Here is a 20,058-nt window from a genome sequence, read left to right as displayed (position 1 = left end):
TTATATCAGCAGATTCTTTGTCTTTTGAGAATTAGTCCTAGAGAATGTAGTGGTCTCATACACAGTATTTTTAATTCCCGTAATGCTGTTGCAATTCTATCCCATTGTGTTATAGATGCATAGTTTGAGAGCTAGAAGATTAAGCAGCTTACTCAAACTCAGAAAACTATTGGATGACAGAGCTAGGTTTAAAATCAAGGTCTCCTAGTTTCTAATTTTTTTTTTTAATCTTCCTAAGGAATCTGCCTCTCAGAACTTAAAATGAGATCTGAAATTCACTCACATCAGCATTGAAGTATCTTCAAGGTAAGCTTACGAACAAATTGCCAACACTAGTGCTCTGGGTATATTTAAAGAATTTTTCCACTGGCGTTCTAGTTTATTGCTGGATTTTTCTTCTATAAACACAAAGATCTATTCTCCTTGTCTGTGAGAGATTTTATTACAAAACAATCAGTAAAGACATCTTGATGTACCATCTGGAATTAGAGAGAATTGAAGGGAAGAAATGAGGAAAGGTTGAAAAACAGCTAAATCGATGCAGTGTACGAAAAAAAAAATTGCTTGAGGTGGGATGTAATTGAATAAAGACATACATGGTGTATAATGTCAATGCAAGTTATTGCTTTTTGCACAATGTGTGTGATAGTTGAGAAGCTACATACATAGAGTAAAATATAAGTTTGAGTTAGGCAAATTCTACACAAGGTAGCTTTTAGTCATTCTGGGTTAATCTATTTTTTAAACTAGCCTCCCAAGTGGAATTAGGATTTTAACTTGCCTAAATAATAAAGTCTAATCTTTTGCAAAACTGAAGCCACCAAATTGCATAACTATAATCATTTCACAGATTTTTTTGTTTGTTTGTTTAAAGATTTTATTTATTTATTTGAGAGAGAGTGAAAGAGAGAGAGATCACAGAGCTCTGGAGAGAGAGAAGCAGACTCCCCACCGAGCAAGGAGCCCCACGTGGGGTTCGATCCCAGGACCCTGGGATCATGACCTGAGCCAGAGGAAGTCTTTTAACTGACTGAGCCACCCAGGCACCTCACAGAATTTTTTGATGTCAGTCTAGTAGTTGTTAAATGGAAAATTTTCGAAACTTATTTATTTATTTATGATTTTTTTAATTTGAGAGAGAGTGAGTACAAGCAGGGGGAGCAGCAGAGGGAGAGGGAGAAGCAGGCTCCTCGCTGATTAGGGAGCCCTACACAGGGCTCCATTCTAGGACCCAGGGATCATGACCTGAACAAAGGCAGACACTTAATTGACTGAGCCACCTAGGTGCCCCTAGAAACTTATTTAATGTAAAATTTGTTATCATTGTATTAAAAAACCCTTCATTTTCAGGTTGTGAATATATCAGAATGGAACAATGTAATAATCACATTTCTTCCTCCCTTTCCCTTCCTTCCTGTCTTCCTCCCTCCCTCCCTCCCTCCACCTTCTTCTTTCTTTCCTTCTTCCTTTTCTTTCTTTCTTTCTTTCTTTCTTTCTTTCTTTCTTTCATCTTCTTTCTCCCTCTCTCTCTCTCTCTTTCTTTTCCTTTCTTCCTTACTTTCATTACTCAAGAAAGTACCTAGGAAGTCTTAGCTTTATCAACTTTGCTGCTTTTAATCTCACAATGACTTGAAAAGCTGGTATTATTATCTCCATTTTAAGATGACAAAACAGACTCAGGGAACTTAGTAATTTTTCCAAGGTTACATAAATATATGACCTCTTTAATTATTTCAAGCTCAGATAAGTATGTCAATGGTGCAATTTGAATTCAAGTTTATCTGGCTTCAAAGCCCATCTCTGTTCTTTGCACTCTTATTTCAGTTACATAATTGCTTTAAAAGTATTCAAGTGATATGCAAATTCTAAATTAAACCATCGCTAATGCTTTATCAGATGAGCAGTGCATGTGCAGTACATATGTGCATGTGTTGTCTTCTGGAGAATGTAGGGAAATAGGCAATATTATTCTCATTTTTGAAGCTCTCAAGTCCAGATTGGATAATATGGTAAACAAATAATTAATCTAATACAAAGAAGCATGTAAAAAACTCATATATGTCAGGCTGGCAGTAAATTCCGTAAATACGTGAGAGTACCAGGAAAACTGTAATGGAGAGAGGCCTTAAAGAATGGCTGTAAGTACATAGTCACAAAGGAGGAGCTAGTGCTTTCAAAGGAACCTGGTAGCGGGTTATGATGGATAAATGGGGAACATGGCTGAGAAGTGGCAGAAGTGAGAGTATGGAATACGTATATGCTACCGAGCACTTTGAATTCTATTCTGTTGTGATGCATGTTCATTAACATAGTATGTTTATAGACAATTGATAATGATTAATGAATTTCGTAAGCAGTATTCAAGAGAGATTGGGCTAAGAGAATATCAATAGATGAGTTAGAAAGCATAGCATAATATGGATTAGAGTGCCGTTGTAGATAGGACCGGATGTATGTAGCACAGTGAATTCAGTATCTTGCTTTTGTCTTTCATAATGATTGTGGTGTAATATTAGGAAGCGAATACAGAGAGAGCCATTCTAGAGGGTGATTCTAGGGGGCTATATGTGTATTTCAGGAAGAATTGGCAATGGAGTAGACATTGACAAGGAAGAGGAACTAAATAAAGATCATCCAAGATTTTGAAGCTATCTGGGACAAGTATTACATAGCAAAAATTCTATTCCCTATTCTGAATTTGACCATTTTAAATACTTCACATAAGGATGCATGAATTGTAGATAGACACTGTACAATATTGTGCCTATATTTAACAACACTGTAGTGCATCCTTAAACGTTTGCAAAAAGGATTAGTCTCAAGCTAAGTGTTCTTACCACAATAAAAGAAAAGAATAGAAAAAGAAAAAGGAAAAGGCTATCCTGATACGTTAAAAATTGTGAATTATTAGATTCTTCATGAATTTTAGATAATATTGGGTTTCATTTGAAAATATTGTGGATAAATGATAAAAGTTAGGCTTTATTGTTGTAGCAACTAATTCATAAACAATAATTCTAGAATGAAATATTTATCAAAGATTAGTCTGGTTTTACTTTTTATATTTTATGGAAAATACTAGAGAAGCAAACTTCTTTTGTATCTGATGTTCTAAGTTGTGTTTTAATATTTAAAGATGACTTTTTATTTATTTTTTACAAGATATTTATTTATTTAAGACACAGAGAGAGAGAGAAGCATGAGCAGGGAGAAGGAGAAGCAGACACCCCACTGAGCAGGGAGCCTGATGCAGGGCTCATCCCAGGGCCCTGGGATCATGAGCTGAGATGAAGGCAGCTGTTTAACTGAATGAGCCATCCAGGGGCCTTTTTAAACTATATATTTGTACTGTTCTTTTTTTTTTTTTTTTACCATATGTTATTACTTATTATATAATAGGCACCATGTTAGAATTTAGGGATGTGATACATAAGACATCTCTTGCTCTCATGAAGCACAGAGATCATTGTTGGGGAGATATGTAAAATTATGCATTTACAGATTAATAGAATGTATGCTATAACAGGTCTGAGCACAGAGCTACGGAGCGTCACGAAAAAGGATACTTTGCTGGGTGACAGATTTTCTTTAAAATTCAGTCTGCAAATAAAATGTACCAAATAGTTTTACATACACATATGTATATATTTGCAATTTATAAGATATATATTTGAACAACTGCTATCGTACAGAAAGCATGAGGAGAATAAGACTCAAAATGGTGATAAAGACAAAACTTTACCTACTTCATCATTTTCTCTTAAGCCAGTCCTGTTCTCATGCTTTTAAAATAACAGCACAAATGTAGTCTCTGAGATGATGTGTTTAATTTATCTCTACCCTTGTTATTTTCATTGGTCTCACAGAAAGAATAAATTGTTAAGCAGAAGCAGAACAATTATAATATTTTATGGAACCTATTGAAAAGATTTCATAAGCTATGACCTTGTTACTTAACCACAAGAGAATTACGCTTGAACCCATTCTCTATGCTTAAAAGACCATATTTTATTCATTATTCTAGCTAGAATAAAGAGTTAATTCTTAAGAGTCGCAGCTTATCACCTAAGGGGACAATGCTCATAAATTTTTCAGTACGTATATGGAATACTCATCATGCTCTCATACATTATTTTACTGGAGACACTCATGAGTGAGAAAAGGCTACTGAGCTCTCCACATGTGTGGATGTGTGTGGGCATCTGTGCATGCACGTGTGCATCTGTGGCGTGGTGTGAGTGTGTGTACAGTGGGTTTGGATGAAAAAGCTTAGACTCCATTAATGGCTCCTAAGGAAAAATATGTTGTTAAAATATTATGTGCAAAGATCATTTATCTCTGGATGTCATTTACTATCCTCTTGATGGGAGTTTCAGCCACTGTTTATTCACTTATCAGTTATTCAGAGTCAAATGGTCACACCTGTGAAGTATCTCACTTTGCCTTCTTTGTAAGCAAGCCTCCACTTTCTCTCTGCTGCTTATTTGTACCTACACCAAAAAGTGGTAAGAAATAGGAGATGAGGGATGCCTGGGTGGCGCAGTTGGTTGGACGACTGCCTCCGGCTCAGGGCGTGATCCTGGAGTCCCGGGATCGAGTCCCACATCAGGCTCCCAGCTCCATGGGGAGTCTGCTTCGCTCTCTGACCTTCTCCTCGCTCATACTCTCTCTCACTGTCTCTCTCTCTCAAATAAATAAATAAAATCTTTAAAAAAAAAAAAAAAGAAATAGGAGATGAAAATTACATTTGACAGTTTGCTACTTGCCATCGTTTGTAGTAAATTATGTAAAGCGAATGGTTAAATCAATATTAGTATGTTATCATTGGATTTAGGTTTTCTTTATGGTTCTTCTCACTGTGGCCGGAGGTACACTAGTGGAAAAACACACAGTTCATACCTGGGAAGTTTTCAAGTGAACATTCCTTTTTTTTTTTTTTTTTTTTTTAACCTTATACATTACAGTTTGTCAGTTAGGTATTGATAAAACAGGAAAAAAATATCACTTTTCAAAGATTGTCCTATGAAAGGTGGAACAAGTTAGAAAGAAGAGGATTAGGAAGAAAAGAAAAGAAAAACAATTAAAAAATCTATGCAGGTTACATAACAGACACGTGAGTGATACAGTCATGCTAAGTCATGGATCTCATGCTCTATTTCAGAGAGATCATCTTGATGAAAAGCATAGGAAAAAATCAGGAATAACAGTATCAAATGAGAGATCACCAATTCAATGTAGGGTGAAGTAGAAGTTAGCTTAGCACATATTTATAGTAGACTTTGTTGAAATAAGAAATTTGAGCTTATTTAATTGGTGTTGGTTGGTGCATTTTGGAACATTTATGGGCACTGTTTATTTTCACTGAAGTTTTAAGCACTTATTTATTTTATCTCTGAAGCCTAATAACAATAATGTCCATATTTAATAGACACAAGACAGTCTCTAACATTCAGCAAATGTTCAGTAAACATTAGCAATAATTATTAGTTGAAAAAGAAAGGGCCTCTAGTGAGATAGAAAAATGAAGAGGAAAGAAAGGAGCCCAAATAACGTATATTTTGTCAATATAACCTGAGCATTATTGATTGGTTAGATTTGCAGAAGATAAATAAAGAAGAAAAAAGTGCGTTTTGAGCATAATCTGATTGCTTCTTGGCCTTTTGGTTAAGATCAAGTGAGTGTATTCTTGTATTTTGTATCCAGATTCTGGAAAGTAATACAAAGAGGAATATCAAGAAGAATTACATGAGGAGAAAAATATTTGTATTTGTTAGAAAAGACTAAATTTCAGTAGTTTAGCTCAGTAAAGATTTAATTAACACGATGGGTTCCATCAAGTCTCTAAGGCAGCGGTCTTCTCTACACAGCAATTTCAGCTGCTTCGGTCTTGCCCCGCCATTATAGCAACATGAGGCCTCTTCCAGTTACGTAACGCGGTATGAAGGATTTTATTATTTTAAGCCAATATACATGCTCTCCTTCCCTCCAGTGTTATTGATGATTTGGCCCTACCAATACTGAACTTGGCTTATGTGACTTGCTAGAGCTAAAAGAACATTGGCAGAAGTCAATAAAGGATGCCCCTACGTGTGCTTGGGCAGTTTGGTAGGGCCCCTCCTCTCCCGCCATTTTTGTTAAAGGCAGGACCCAGGAGCTGTTGTCCTCTCATTATGTGTTCCCAGACTGAAAATGAAGAACATGCAAGCCTAGCTGGTCTCACACTGGCTCCTAGTTTCAGTGAGAAGCACGGGTCTTGACATGAAAACTGAGAGATTGGGTTATGCATAGAATTACCGTTGATCAGTTCATTGATCAAGACCTAAATAAGAGCACATGGTTGGGTTTTGCACTGGCATCAAATGTTTCAGCCCAGAAGTGACACAATAATGCACAGTCTATGGATGAGAATTATTTTTGTGGTTTTATAGATAATACATTTATTGAGACATAACTCACAAACCAATAAATTCACCTATTTAAATTAGACAACTCAGTAGCCTTAGTATTTTCACAGAGTGGGACAGTTATGACAACATTCAATTTTAAAATATTTGTCTTTCTCCAAAGTTCGCTATATGCATCATCAGTCGCTCCCATCGCTCCCGGGTTTCCCCCAACTCTTAGCTATCGGCACCCACTAATCTACCTTCAGTCTCTGTAATTTGCCTATTTGAAAATCTCAAATAAATGGAACCAAAAAACGGTGGTAATTTGTGACTGGCTACTTTTACTTAACATTAGATTTCCAGGGTTCATTCAGCTTCTACTCGTGTTTTATTCTTTCTTACCGCTGAGTAGTACTCCCTGCGTGGATATACCACATTGTGTTTATCCGTTGAACAGGTGACAGACATTTAGGTTGTCTCCACCATTTAGCTGTTGTGAATATGGCAACTACGAACATTTCTTGCAAGCCTTTATGTGAGCATATGTTTCTGTTTCTCTTGAGTATATACACAGTGATAGAAGTGCCGGGACATATGGTAACTCTGTGTCCAACCTTTTGAAAACAGCTAGACTGTTTTTCAAAACAGCTACATCATTTTACATTCCCTCAGCAGCATATGAGGATTCCCTTTACTACATATCCTTGTCAGTACTTATGATGATTTGCTTTTTTGACTGCAATCATCCTTGAGGGACTGAAGTGGTATTTCATTGTGTTTTAGATTTATATTTCTCTGATAGTTAATGATATTCAGCTCTGGGTCATGTGTTTGTTGGCCATTTGAATATACTTTTAGGAGAAATGTCTCTTCATGCTCCTTACTCTCTTTTTTTTTTTTAATTGAGAAAGAGAGAGTGTGCAGGTCAGGGGAGCAGCAGGGACAGAGGGAGACACAGGTCCTTATGCAGGCTTCTTGCCCAGCACAGAGCCCAACACAGGGATCCATCTCATGACTCTAAGATCATGACCTGAGCTGAAATCGAGTCTGATACTTAATCAGCTGAGCCACCAAGGCACCCTGCCCCTTACCTGTTTTTAATTGCATTATTTATGTTTATGTATTTTGGGTTCTATTGTTTATATATTATGGATGCAAGTCTCTTATTAAATAAATGATTTGCAAACGTTTCTATTTCCAATTTTATGGCTTATCTGTACTTTCTTAATGATGTCTTTTGCAGTAAAAAAAAAAAAAAAAAAGTTATTTTGATGAACTCTAACTGATCTATGTTTCTTTTGTTGCCTCTGGTTTTGGTGTCATTGCCAAGAAGGATTTTCCTAAGCCAAAGTGACAAAGATTTCCTCTTACATTTTCTCTTAAGTGTTTTATAGTTTTACTTCTTACCTTTATGCCTGGATCCAGATTGAGTTAATACGAGTCCGTGGAGTAAGAAAGGGATGCAATTTCATTCATTTGCATGCAGGTATGTAATTTTCAAAGCATCGCGCTTTTTTTCAATAAGAAAAGATTCTTTTTCCCTATTGAATAGCCATGGAATCCTTGTCAAACCTCTATTTTTTTGTAAACGTGATAGTTTATTTCTGGATTGTCAGGTTTGGCCAGCAAACCTCGAGACGGAAAATGAAAAGATTACTCCAGACACCTTAGTAGGAGAAAGGAGAGGCCAGGGACCAGAAGTTCTAAGACAAAAGGCCTCAAGCCAAGCTTCAGCTCCACTTTTATTAGGGTCTTATCAATACCCCAAGTGCAGCGCAAAACAAGGAGGCAAGCAGTTCGTGAGGTACGTGACAAACACAAGTGCCTGTTTTCCCTTAAAACTTAAATATTTAGTCCCTAGATGAGAACCTTGAGCTGCAGTAAAAATTTGGCTGTTTTTAGCCAAGTAACTTCAAAGGAGGCCCAGTGTTTGGGCTCTCCTCCTTGGCTTCCCAATTAGACTCATCAGGGTTATTAGTGTCTCAGAGGTTACTCTGTAACCTCACTGAATTTATTTTCCCCAATAGTATTTTAGTAGATTCTTTAGAATTTTCTCTATATAATATCATTTCATCTGCAAATAGAGATAATTTTATTCCTTCTTTCCAATCTGGCTGCCTTTTATTTCATTTCCTTGCCTAACCAACCTGGCTAAAACCTCCCGTACAATGTTTGATAGAAGCGGCAAGAGAACACACCTTAGTTTTGTTGTGGTACTATGTGAACTCATGCAGTCTTTCGTCATCTAGGATAAGGTCAGCTGTGGAAACTCCATAGATCCATTTATCAGGTCAACAGGTTCTTTTGAATTTCTAGTTTATTTGATGTTTTTAATTATGAAGGGGCATGGCTTTTGGGAAATCCTTCTGCATTTATTAAGATAAGCATGAGGTTTTGGTCTTTACTCTGTTGATAGATCACATTAATTGATCTTCAAATGGTCCATCAACTTTTTTTTGGAATAAATAAGTGATGGCACATATTTCTTTAATTTGTTGCTGGATTAGTTTCATAGTCTGTTGGGAAATTTTGTGTCTTTATTCATAAGAGATACTGGTCTGTACTTTTCTGATTTTGTGTATGATGAATCTTTCTGGCTTGGTACCAATATATCAGTGGCCACATGGAATGAGTTCGGCTGTGTTCCTCCTTCCTTATGTTTGTCAGAGTTCATGAGCGAAGCCATTTGAGTCTGAGCTCTTCCCTTCAGGTAGTTTTAAAATTACTAACCCTTCTCTTTGAATCAGTGTTGGTAGTTAGTGTCTTTCTAGTAATTTTTCTATTTCATCCAAAACAACACACATTAGTAAGTTATAGAGGAATCAAGTTGTTCATAGTATTCCCTTATAATTGTTGTATTTCTGTAGATTGAGGATTTTCCTCTTGAATTCCTGATTTTAATAATTTGTCTCTCATTTTTTCTTCGTCAATCTAAATAGTTTCATCATTTTGTTGACTATTATAAAGACTTAACTTTTGACTTGGTTGACTTTCATGACATTAATTTCATGAAATCTGCTGTATTCCATATTATATATTTCTGCTTGCCCTATGTACTTGTCTGGATTTACACGTCAGGTATGGTAGGCAGAATAATGGGCCCTCAGTGGTGTCTGTATCCTTGATCCTAGACTCTGTGAGTCCGGTGGGTGACCTAGACAAGGGGAATGACTGTTGCAGATGGAATCCAGTCTGAGTCAGCTATAAGGTATCCACTTCCTCACCAAAAACACCTGTGTGTGATTTTTCACTCAGCCGGGGCTGATTCCAGAACTGACTCACAGCCTGTACATCGGACTTTCTGAAAAGAATTGCAATCAAGAACTCCGACCCCTTTGGCTGAGCATGCTGCTTTTTTTTATTTTTATTTTTTTCATTCCTATGCCAGGGGCCTGTATTCAGTGGTGCCTTGGGGAAAGGACTTCCTCAGGTGCCTCTGACAAGGCCTCCTTACGGAAGGAGGAGGAGGAGACTATGAACAGACACTTTGCAACTCTGCCTCAACACTTTCCCTTCCCCAGGCCTCAAGGTGTAAAATTAGGGCATAAAATTGCCAGAACCTTCTGTCTGGGGCTTCCTTGGCAGCAGGACAAGCCTCGCATTGGTGCTAACCCACCTTACCCTTCCGCAGGTAGGCCGTCCCACGGAGGGAAATGGGAGGGGAGAAGTCTGCTCTTCCTCCTGGTTGAGACCCTTGCTGATACCATCACAGTGGAAGATTAGAGGCTGCATTCTTACTTTGGCTCATGGATTTTAATTGAATTCTCTGCCCCCGGCAGGTCAGCTCTCACTCCAGCTCCGCTGAGCTCCTGACAAGCCAACTCTAAAATATGGAGATTAGCCTGGATTATCTAGGTGGACTCAATGTAATCACAGAGGTTCTTAAAAATGGAAGAAGGCAGATGCAGAGATCAGAGAAAATATGGACACATGGGACCGTGAGCTCACGTAGGCGGTTTTTGGAGGCCGCTGGGCAGTGGCGATGACAGCTCTCTCCTAGGGCTTTCCGAAAGGAATGCAGCTGGGCTGACTCCTTGACTTTGACCCATTGAGACCTGTATCCGATTCCTGACCTACAAAAAGGTAAGTTTAAAAATTTTGTGTTGTTAAGCAACTAAGTTTGTGGCAATTTTTTACAGCAACAGGAAACTAATACGTGAGCTAAGTCATATACACAGTTCACTTGTGGGCAAGAGAGCCATCTCACTGTGACCTCTGTTTCCCACTCAGTGCGTTTCACATGTTGTGTGATATTTTCCAAGGAGCTCTGTGCCATAAATGCATGTATCCCAGGGTTTTCTTTCTTTCTATAAGAAATTTTAGGCAACGTTTGGTGGTAGGGGCGGCGGAATGGTGCAAAGTGAATGGGAGGTGGTCAGGAAGTACAAACTTCCACATGTAAAATGAGTTCGGGGTTTTAATGTGCACGATAACTAGAGCTAACAATACGACATTGACTATTTGGAAGTTAAGTCAGTGGCCTTAAAAGTTCTCATCACAAGAAAACTATTGCCACTCTGTGATGACTAGAATTATTGTGGTGATCATTTTGTAATATACATGTCTATCAAATATATTGTATACCTGAAAGTAATACAGTGCTATCTGTCGAGGATATCTCAATTAAAAAAAAAAAAAAGAAAAGAAAAGAAATTCTAGGCAACCAAGGGTGTCCTATTAAAGAATCTCCCCTGAAATGTCCCTTGCTTGTTACATCGGTCATTAGCACGCTCATGCGGAGATGGGACAGCCTGCAGCTGCCTTCTCTCTTCCACCGGGACAGAGTGCAGAACTCCCTGTTCTGCTAACTTTTCCTTCTGTACCCTTGCTTTTTTTTCTTTGTAGGTGATGTCTCCAGATGCTTTTCTCTAAAAAACTTGAAAAAAAATTATCTTTATAGTGATCCTCTAACAAAACTATTGTACAAAGTCCGCTTCCTACCTGATTATAATCTTGGCACAAGCCGTGGAGATGGAACTGGGCTTCTCAAGATAGGCTGAGTGGTTTAAAAAGGAAAGAAATCAGGATAAAGCAACTCCGGGATCTCCTCTAAGCTGACTATATCTGGCGACCAAATGGGAAAAGTTTCTCCAATATCTCCAAAGTATATATCTCCAATAGATACCCAATATATATATCCAATTAGATATCTCCAATATCTCCAAAGAATCTCGAATACACTCTGGGCAGTGCAAAGAGATTTCAGCCCACACTGGACGGAGAAGACACCCTGATGAAACGGTGACATCTTTGTGGGCCTACAAGTGGGATTACAGTATGTTGCCCGAGAGATGTTATCGCAAAAAAGAAAGCAGTAAAACAGGGTAAAGGCGACAAATTTCAGGACACGCATAGATTTTAATGAATACCTCAAAGTTTTCATTTGCTTTTAACATAGGCAAGAGAATATGAAATAAAATTTATAATTTATACATCCTGAAGTTTCTAAAGTTTTCCCTCCCTTCTGCCATTTATCTTAATGGTCCCAGGAAAGGAAACACAAAGATATATTAAGGTCCAACAAAGATTTTAAAAACTCACTTAATGAATATTGTGCTTTCTTTTTTGTAAGTATAATTTAAAAAATAAATCACTGCCAAAGAGGAAATAATATGTGCCAAAACAATAAATGGCCATGAAGAAAACAAATTTTGTAGGGGTTAGGGGTGACTTATAAGAAAACATAGTGGGTGAATGTATCTCAAAAATGTTTTATAGGTTTGCTACACCATTGGGAACATTGTGTTTATCAAAGTTTGAACAGAGGAAACCAATTGCTATTCCTTCAGATTACACATACCAATGATAAAATATAGCATAATTTAAATGATTAGTATTTAGATCACATTTGAATGAGGCATTAATATGCAAGGTACATTCTGTCTGTATATCACGAGTGTCATTGGTTAGGTTAAAAATCATAGTTTTTATTGAACTCAGACATTTTAGGACTTACAAAATGCTCTGAAACGTATGTTTGAAAGACACAAAATGCTTATGTCCTTACATTTAAAACATATGTCCTTTTTTGCTTCCTTGTTCTGTAGTTCTCAAGACCAGTTGAGTTTAGGAAAGTTTTTAATGTGATTGCCGAATTTTCAAATCACAACTCCCTGTTTAGTAAACTTGCTTCCCTTCTTGAAACACTCGCTTCCGAAATAGTTCCGAAATATTTATCTAAAACACAAAAACTAGACACAAAAATATTCCTCCTCTAGAATTAGGCAAGCGTGAGTTTGTGGCGTGCTGTGTGCACGGGCTTGCTCAGCCGCCCACACCTTCTTGTCGAGAGACTCTCTCTGCTCTCATCAGCAAGACTCTGAAATGTGGGAATTTGGCTGAAACGGATTTCCTGTTTCTTGCCAGCATGTCTCGGAGATGGCACTGTCGGAAGTGCGATGCAAAAGAACAGACAGCTGTCCCCAGTCTTGAAAATTCATCTGGTGTATTAGCTTAGAAAACCATCTTAACATCAATTTAACCTTTAAAGAGCATATTTAAAAATAAATTTCTTATGCAGTTGTCTATTAAAAGAATGTGAATTATTTTCCCACTAGGGAAAAAAAAAAAAAAAGAAAGAAATGTGTGCTTCCACATTTGCCCTGCACAGAGTCCATGTCCTAAGGGAGAACTAGTTGTTTCAGTAGTTAGGTTATCTGCACCACTGGGCTTCAACTAATTAATTTTATTTTCTAATAGTATACCTCAAGGAGGTCACATTATTAAACTTTGATTGAATGAAGTAGCAAGGCCAGAAAGCTTTGACAAGCAGTAAAAATTACGTACTATTCATAAAAATCTCAGAAAATCAAATACTACTCATTCATTATTAAAAACGGGAGGCAGATGTGCTGTGCCAGAAGCACACTGAACTTAAAGGTAGGAAAAGAAATGGCTCTGCCAGTTGCTACCTTTTCAGTTGAAGCAAGTTAGCTGATTTCTTTGAACCACAGTCCTTTATAAAATGGAGGTATTGAGAATACATAGTATTGAGATTATTCAGAAGACATACATTGAGAATATTCTTAAAATATTTTTGAGAATTCAGAGTGATAATAAATGTGACAATATTATATATACTGAGATCCACAAAAATATAATACACTGCCATCATTATATATATTTTAAATAAAAAGGCTGAAATAGTTCTCTTAAAATTCTCTGCCTTTGGGCATTACCTAGGGAGCTATATCCCAGCAAGGGAAAAATCTCATAATGAAATGCAATTATTGTACCAAGAGGGTTCAGTAATGCTCGAGAGGACTCCGTATGAAGAGTTCTCCCTTCCTGTCATTATTTGCTTTGCTCATAGACTCACTTGCTTTTCAAACAGATTTATCCATTCATACCCACCCGCTCCAATGCAGAAACATCGCCCCAGCACTCTCCCTGAGCAGGAGGAGCTTTGAATCCTAGAGCATCTGGGAGGTCTCTAAGCCGGTGTAAAGCGGGGCGTGTATCAAAGTACCGTCACTATGGGGAGGCGCTGCCGGACTGGGATTTCTCCTTGACCGTAAGGACCTGGAACTGACCTCGGTGAAGATGTGCCATTCCCGTGCTCATCTGTGGTGTATCTTAACCAAACTGAGAGGTACCACATCCCACATACTCTCTTTCTGCTACAGCTCTCTCACTTTGTCTCCTGACATGGGCCAAACCATGGCCAACGGCAAATCTTACCTCCCGTACTTGGTGTTAATGATGCCGGCTATCTGAAACTCTGAAAAGTTACACTGTTTCTGAAGCACAGTTTGGAAATTGTAGAAATGAATGATTCCTTTTGTTGTCTTCATATTAACAATTTTATTATACTGTGTGACATTCTGACATTAACTGAGATCCTGATACAAATTAAGTGTGCTACCTTCCCAGATACAGATCGTGAGGATTTAGCTTGCCTGGTGTGACTAACAAGGAAAAAGAAAAAAATGGGGCTTCCTTTCACAGAGCCGTGGGTTCCAGGGCAGAACTAGAAGGGCTGCACGAAGAAGGAGAAGCCTGGCCTTAAACGCTGTCACACCTCTGTGTCACTTTCAGTACCTCCTGTGTGTGTGTGTGTGTGTGTGTGTGTGTGTTTTACAGGAGATGGGATGACATTTTTAAGAGTTAACATGTACATACGTAGTCCATAAGATGTTGAAACTCTATTTTATAGAGAAGTCAAGGCTGTAGATCAGAAACAGAAACGGAGCTTTAACATACAGATGCTGGGCTTTCCCCAGGCATCCTGAACCAGAGTTTGCAGAGAAGAAGCTGATGGATATCTATCTCGTAAATGTTCTACTGATATTTCTAATATGGACCCATAGTTAACTATCAATCTGTAGATTTTGGTCTTAGTTTTCCAGTATCCATGACTTTAAGAGAACTTTTTATTAATCTCCTGATTCCCGCATATAGGTCCTCAGTAGAGAACATCATTGTGCTGAGCCGGGGAGAAAGAACGTGGGTTGTGGGATTAGAGACTGATCAGCATTGTTGGGTCACAGTGTTCTGTGGGGTACAGACTGCATGGTCTGAGGGGTGGGTGAAATCCTAGGAAATGACTGCGAGAGCTGACTGCAAGAATTCTGTTTCATAATAAAATAGTCTTACTAAAAATAGTAAAAAACATGATAAAAATAAAACAATGGAAGTATTGCTTTTCCTACCTACCAACCTACACTGTTGCTCCCCAGAGTTAACTAGTAAGTTAGTTTCTAGAGAAAATGAAAGGGAGAAAGCGGAAAAGGGAAGGGAGAGAAGGAAAGGGAGGGGAGGAAGGGAAAAAAAAAAGAAAAAGAAAAGGAAGGGATTCATTACATATGTCCCCTTTTGTTTAAAAGGGAAAGACTGTTAATTTATCTTTTTCTTTATAATGTATTTTAATGATCTCATAAAATTAGCATAATATAGTCCTCATTTAATACAATGTTATGGTGTGGTTATATAATGATGGGTCTCAGTGTATTAAAACATTCTGACATTGGTTGATTGACATTGATTTTTTTTAATTTTTTAAAAATTTTATTAACATACAATATGTTATTTGTTTCAGGGGTACAGGTCTGTGATTCATTAGTCTTACATAATTCACGGCACCCAGCATAGCACATACCTTCCCCAATGTCCACCACCAGCCACCCCATCCCTCGCCCCCCCTCCCCTACAGCAACCCTCAGTTTGTTTCCAGAGACTGAGAGTCCCTTGTGGTTTGTCTCCCTCCCTTTCCCATCTTGTTATCTTGTTTCATTTTACTCTCCCTTTCCCCTGTGAACCCTCACCCTGTTTCTCAAATTCCTCATTTCAGAGAGATCAGGTTGATTTTGATCAACTTAAGAACTTCTGAGCTAGAAGTTAATTTTCTTTTTTCCTTTTTTTTTTTTTCTTGAAGATTTTATTTATTTATATGATAGACAGAGAGAGTCAGAGATAGCAGGAACACAAGCAGGGGGAGTGGGAAAGGGAAAGCAGGTCTCCCCACTGAGCAGGAAGCCTGATGCGGGATGTGGGCTTGATCCCAAGAACCTGAGATCATGAACTGAGCCAGAGGCACCCCAGGAGTTAATTTTCTATCAAGTGTGCACTGTGGTAGTTGTCAGCCTGTTTCTGAGGTTTGCTATTACAGGAAATGCTGCAATAATTTCTCTTTATACTTGTGTTAATATATCTTCATATATTTCTGGAAGAAAAATTTCTGGGTCAAAGAGTATTTCTACTGTTTATTTTAACTTTATAAATATTATCTACCTTTGGCCCCCAAATTGTACCAGTTGAAATTCCCACCAAGAGTATAATAGTGGGGCACCTGGGTGGCTCGGTGGTTAACCTCTGCCTTTGGTTCAGGTCATGATCTCAGGGTCTTGGGATCAAGCCCCACATCAGGCTCTCTGCTCAGCACGGAGCCTGCTTCCTCCTCTCTCTGTCTCTGGCTCTCTGCCTACTTGTGATCTCTCTCTCTCTGTCAAATAATACATAAAACCTAAAAAAAACAAGAGTCTAATAGTGCTTTTTTTTCATACTCTTATCAACATAATTTTTTATCATCTCTTCAACTATTTTTATAAGAATTTAGATTTTTTCTATTTTATTGTCATTACCCTCAGCAGTCCTGTATTGAGCAGCACAGTGTTACCCCCAAATTCCCACGTAATCACTCTTTCACCCATTTTTTTACACAATAGGGACATCCTATGGGATCCACACAGCCATTAAAAAGGCATCAATTCCATTAAATTTGCTTTCTCTCCTATGAGTTATGCATGTATAATGGGAAATGATATATTCTGGATACTTGCCAATAGGAAAAAAAAACATATCAAGTCCAATTGAAAATATGTTCATTTTTGAAACTCATAAAATCTGCAGCTTGGATGAGAAGATTTTTGATTCATTGGGGATTTCAAATTTACAATTTAATTAAACTTAGGATATACTTCTGAGAGATTGAATTTTGGAGTGTAAGAAAGGAGATAGGAACATGTAATTTCTTTATTATGTGAATAGCTTCATATATAGAAATTTTATTAGCTGCCTGTGTAATCTATGACTTTGTCTACATATGAAATAGAAGATTTAAAAATTGATGGAGAATGTAAGAATCACAAAACTTAAAATGGATTATTTTATTTCTTCCACCAGTGGCTGCTTTTCTTTATAATGTCCCCAACCATAGTTAATGAATGGTAAAAGCCTAAATCAAAATAGACCCTGAGGACAAGTTTTGATAAAGAGAAGTTCTAATTTGAAGCACAGTTAACAACCCCATAATTAACCTTATTTAAGAGTTAAGGAGGTGGTAGCAATAACTATCTTTTCTGATAATTGATAAGCCAATGATAAAATTGATTTCTTGCATTATGGACAAAATTTCTTGCTTCAGTTTAAGTTGATAACTTGAAATTTGATCCGATCAGTTGCATATTCTGGGCAAAAAGAGAAGTTTGCCACTTTCTTAGGGAAAGCTTAGAGAGGCACCCAGTTACTAGTAGTTGAGATACCTGTACAAAACTACTTAAAAATGGTAGCATAAAAACTGAGACTTATCTCATTTTTTAATTTCAATTCAGTTAGCTAACATATAGTACAACATCAGTTTCAGATGTAGAGTTCAGTAAATCATCAGCTGCATATAACACCCAGTGCTCATCATATCACGTGTCCTCCTTAATTTCTGCCACCCAGTTAGTTACCCTAGTCCCCCACATATCTCGCTTGTTTTTCTAAGAATTAAAAAAAAAAAAAAAATCAATGTGGTATATATAATGGAATACTATGCAGCCATCAAAAGAAATTAAATCTTGCCATTTGCAATGATGTGGATGGAACTAGAAGGTATTATGCTGAGCGAAATAAGTCAGTCAGACAAAGAAAATTATCATGTGATCCCCCTGATATGAGGAAATTGAGAGGCAAAGTAGGGAGCTTGAGGGGGTAGGGAAGGAAAAAATAAAACAAGATGGGATCGGGAGGAAGAAAAACCATAAGAGACTCTTAATCTCACAAAACAAACTGAGGGTTGCTGGGTGGAGGGGGTTGTGGAGAGGGGGGTGGGGTCGTGGACATTAGGGAGGGTATGTGCTATGGTGAGTGCTGTGAAGTGTGTAAGCCTGATGATGCATAAACCATACCCCTGGGGCAAATAGTACACTATGTGTTATTAAAAATAATTAATTAAAAAAATCAACTTCTCAAAGAGATCTAGATGGGAGAAAACACACAGATTATTTGATCTTTAATTATCCATAGTATGTGGATGCATAGATAGTACCTAGATAGATGGAGGTCTGAAATGATTAGTGTCAAACTTTTAGCAAAACTTCCAACTGAAAGTTGGAGATAAGATGGAAGAAACAAACTCGGAGGGCAGTGTCTATGATAGCGTTATTTATGGGTCGCTTGTCTCGGCCACGCGGTTTATAAACTTAGTCCTCTATCTTGCAAGTTGTCTGAAAAGTTAGTCTTGCTGTCTTACAACTTTAGATGATCACAAGTAAATATTAATGAACGATTCTGTACCATTCCACAGCCTAACATACGGATCTGCAGTTCGACGAAGTGTAGCTGTGGAAGGAGTGCGTTGATTCTCTCGATTCTGTTCTCCCAACGCAAAACATTCACTTAAAGAACAACATTTGTATTAACTAGTAGTTCAAGAACAAATTTTCCCCCCTGGATGTTCACATGAATTAAATACAAATACATGATATCCCCAACTGATAGAAGGTAGACTGTGAGCTAAGACATATAGTTTTTTTATTATGATAAACTTCTACAGTCAATCAGACAACAAGCCTAACTTAGAAGGGTTTGGTCAAATATACCTTGTAGGGCTGATCATTTTATAAATAATCAATATCTTAATTTTCCATCACAACGAAGCTTTATTTTTGCCATGTGATTTAAAAAAATTGGGTTTTAGTATATGTTTTAAGCATCATGATTTTAAAATTCAAAAGATTTAGATGCAGATTTTAGAATTTAGTTTATGTAGATGCATAGATATATAGGAATAAATAGCACACAGATAAGAGTTCAATTTAAATTAGCTTTTGACACCCTAAAGCATTAAATGAATCCATAAAGTTAAAATCATACACAAAGACTTTTTTCTTTTGTTTTAATTCATGACAGATAAAATGAGGACATATATTCCATTTCTCGCTTATTGGTATAGCTACTTTTAATTGATACTGTATGTTTAGGATTTTTTCCTTGCTGGTTTAATCTTGCAAACTTAGAATGGATGGGAACCTTTCCATTGCCTTCATGCATTCTGTTTGTGGTTCACACTGATATATTTTACATTAAAATTCCAAGGGAAAAATGTTCTGAAAATCCCTCAATCAATTAAATGGAAAAATAGGAAATTAACCTAACAATGTTCTGTATTGATCTGATGCATTTAAACTAATTACTTGAAAGCATATCCATCTCTCTGAAGAACAATATCCTGTATACCAAGATTGTATCATTTAACATATAAATAACCAAGGCTAGCACAAATATATATTTAATTTTCCTTTCAGAATTGCCACTGCAGGGTGTTAAATTGTTATTACTGTAACAGAAGTGTTCCAGTAATGAATTAAGCAGTTTAATGTTTTCTGCAGTGCATTAAAACAATTCAGTGTGGAACTGAATCTTTAGAAATACTGAAAATACTGAAAATGTGCAACCATCTCCGAACCATCCACGAACCTACTTTAAACATGCTGTTTGGAATTAACAGCGCGTTTATACATGAGTTGAAGAGTTTAATGGTAATAGTAGGATGATTTTACCTTTAAGATGAAAAATCAAAGAAAGAAGGTTTACTTTATTGATAAGTATTTCCGTACCGCGATATTCTCAACTGAGCAAATAGTAAAGATAAAAAATAAGCAACTGTGTCAAGGATATATTGAGTTGTTCAGATATTTGCTATAAAATTACATCTTTAGGCCCCTAGGAATATCTAAACAAATAAGAGATAAGACAAGTATCAGAGAAAAGGAGAGAAAAGCAGGATAAAATGTGCATTATGTAAACATACATATGTGAGTGGGAGATATCTGGGAATACCATTATGCATAACGTAAGTCGCAAAATTACAGGTTGTATTTGGGAATGTGGAGAGAGAAGGAGCAAGAGAATACAGATCAAGACTTGTCAGTGAGTAACCTCATAATCTAAGGATTTTTACTCATTTATT

The sequence above is a fragment of the Neovison vison genome, chromosome 3 (assembly GCF_020171115.1).
Source record: "Neovison vison isolate M4711 chromosome 3, ASM_NN_V1, whole genome shotgun sequence".
Lineage (NCBI taxonomy): Eukaryota > Metazoa > Chordata > Mammalia > Carnivora > Mustelidae > Neogale > Neogale vison.
Note: the sequence above shows the minus strand (reverse complement) of the source record.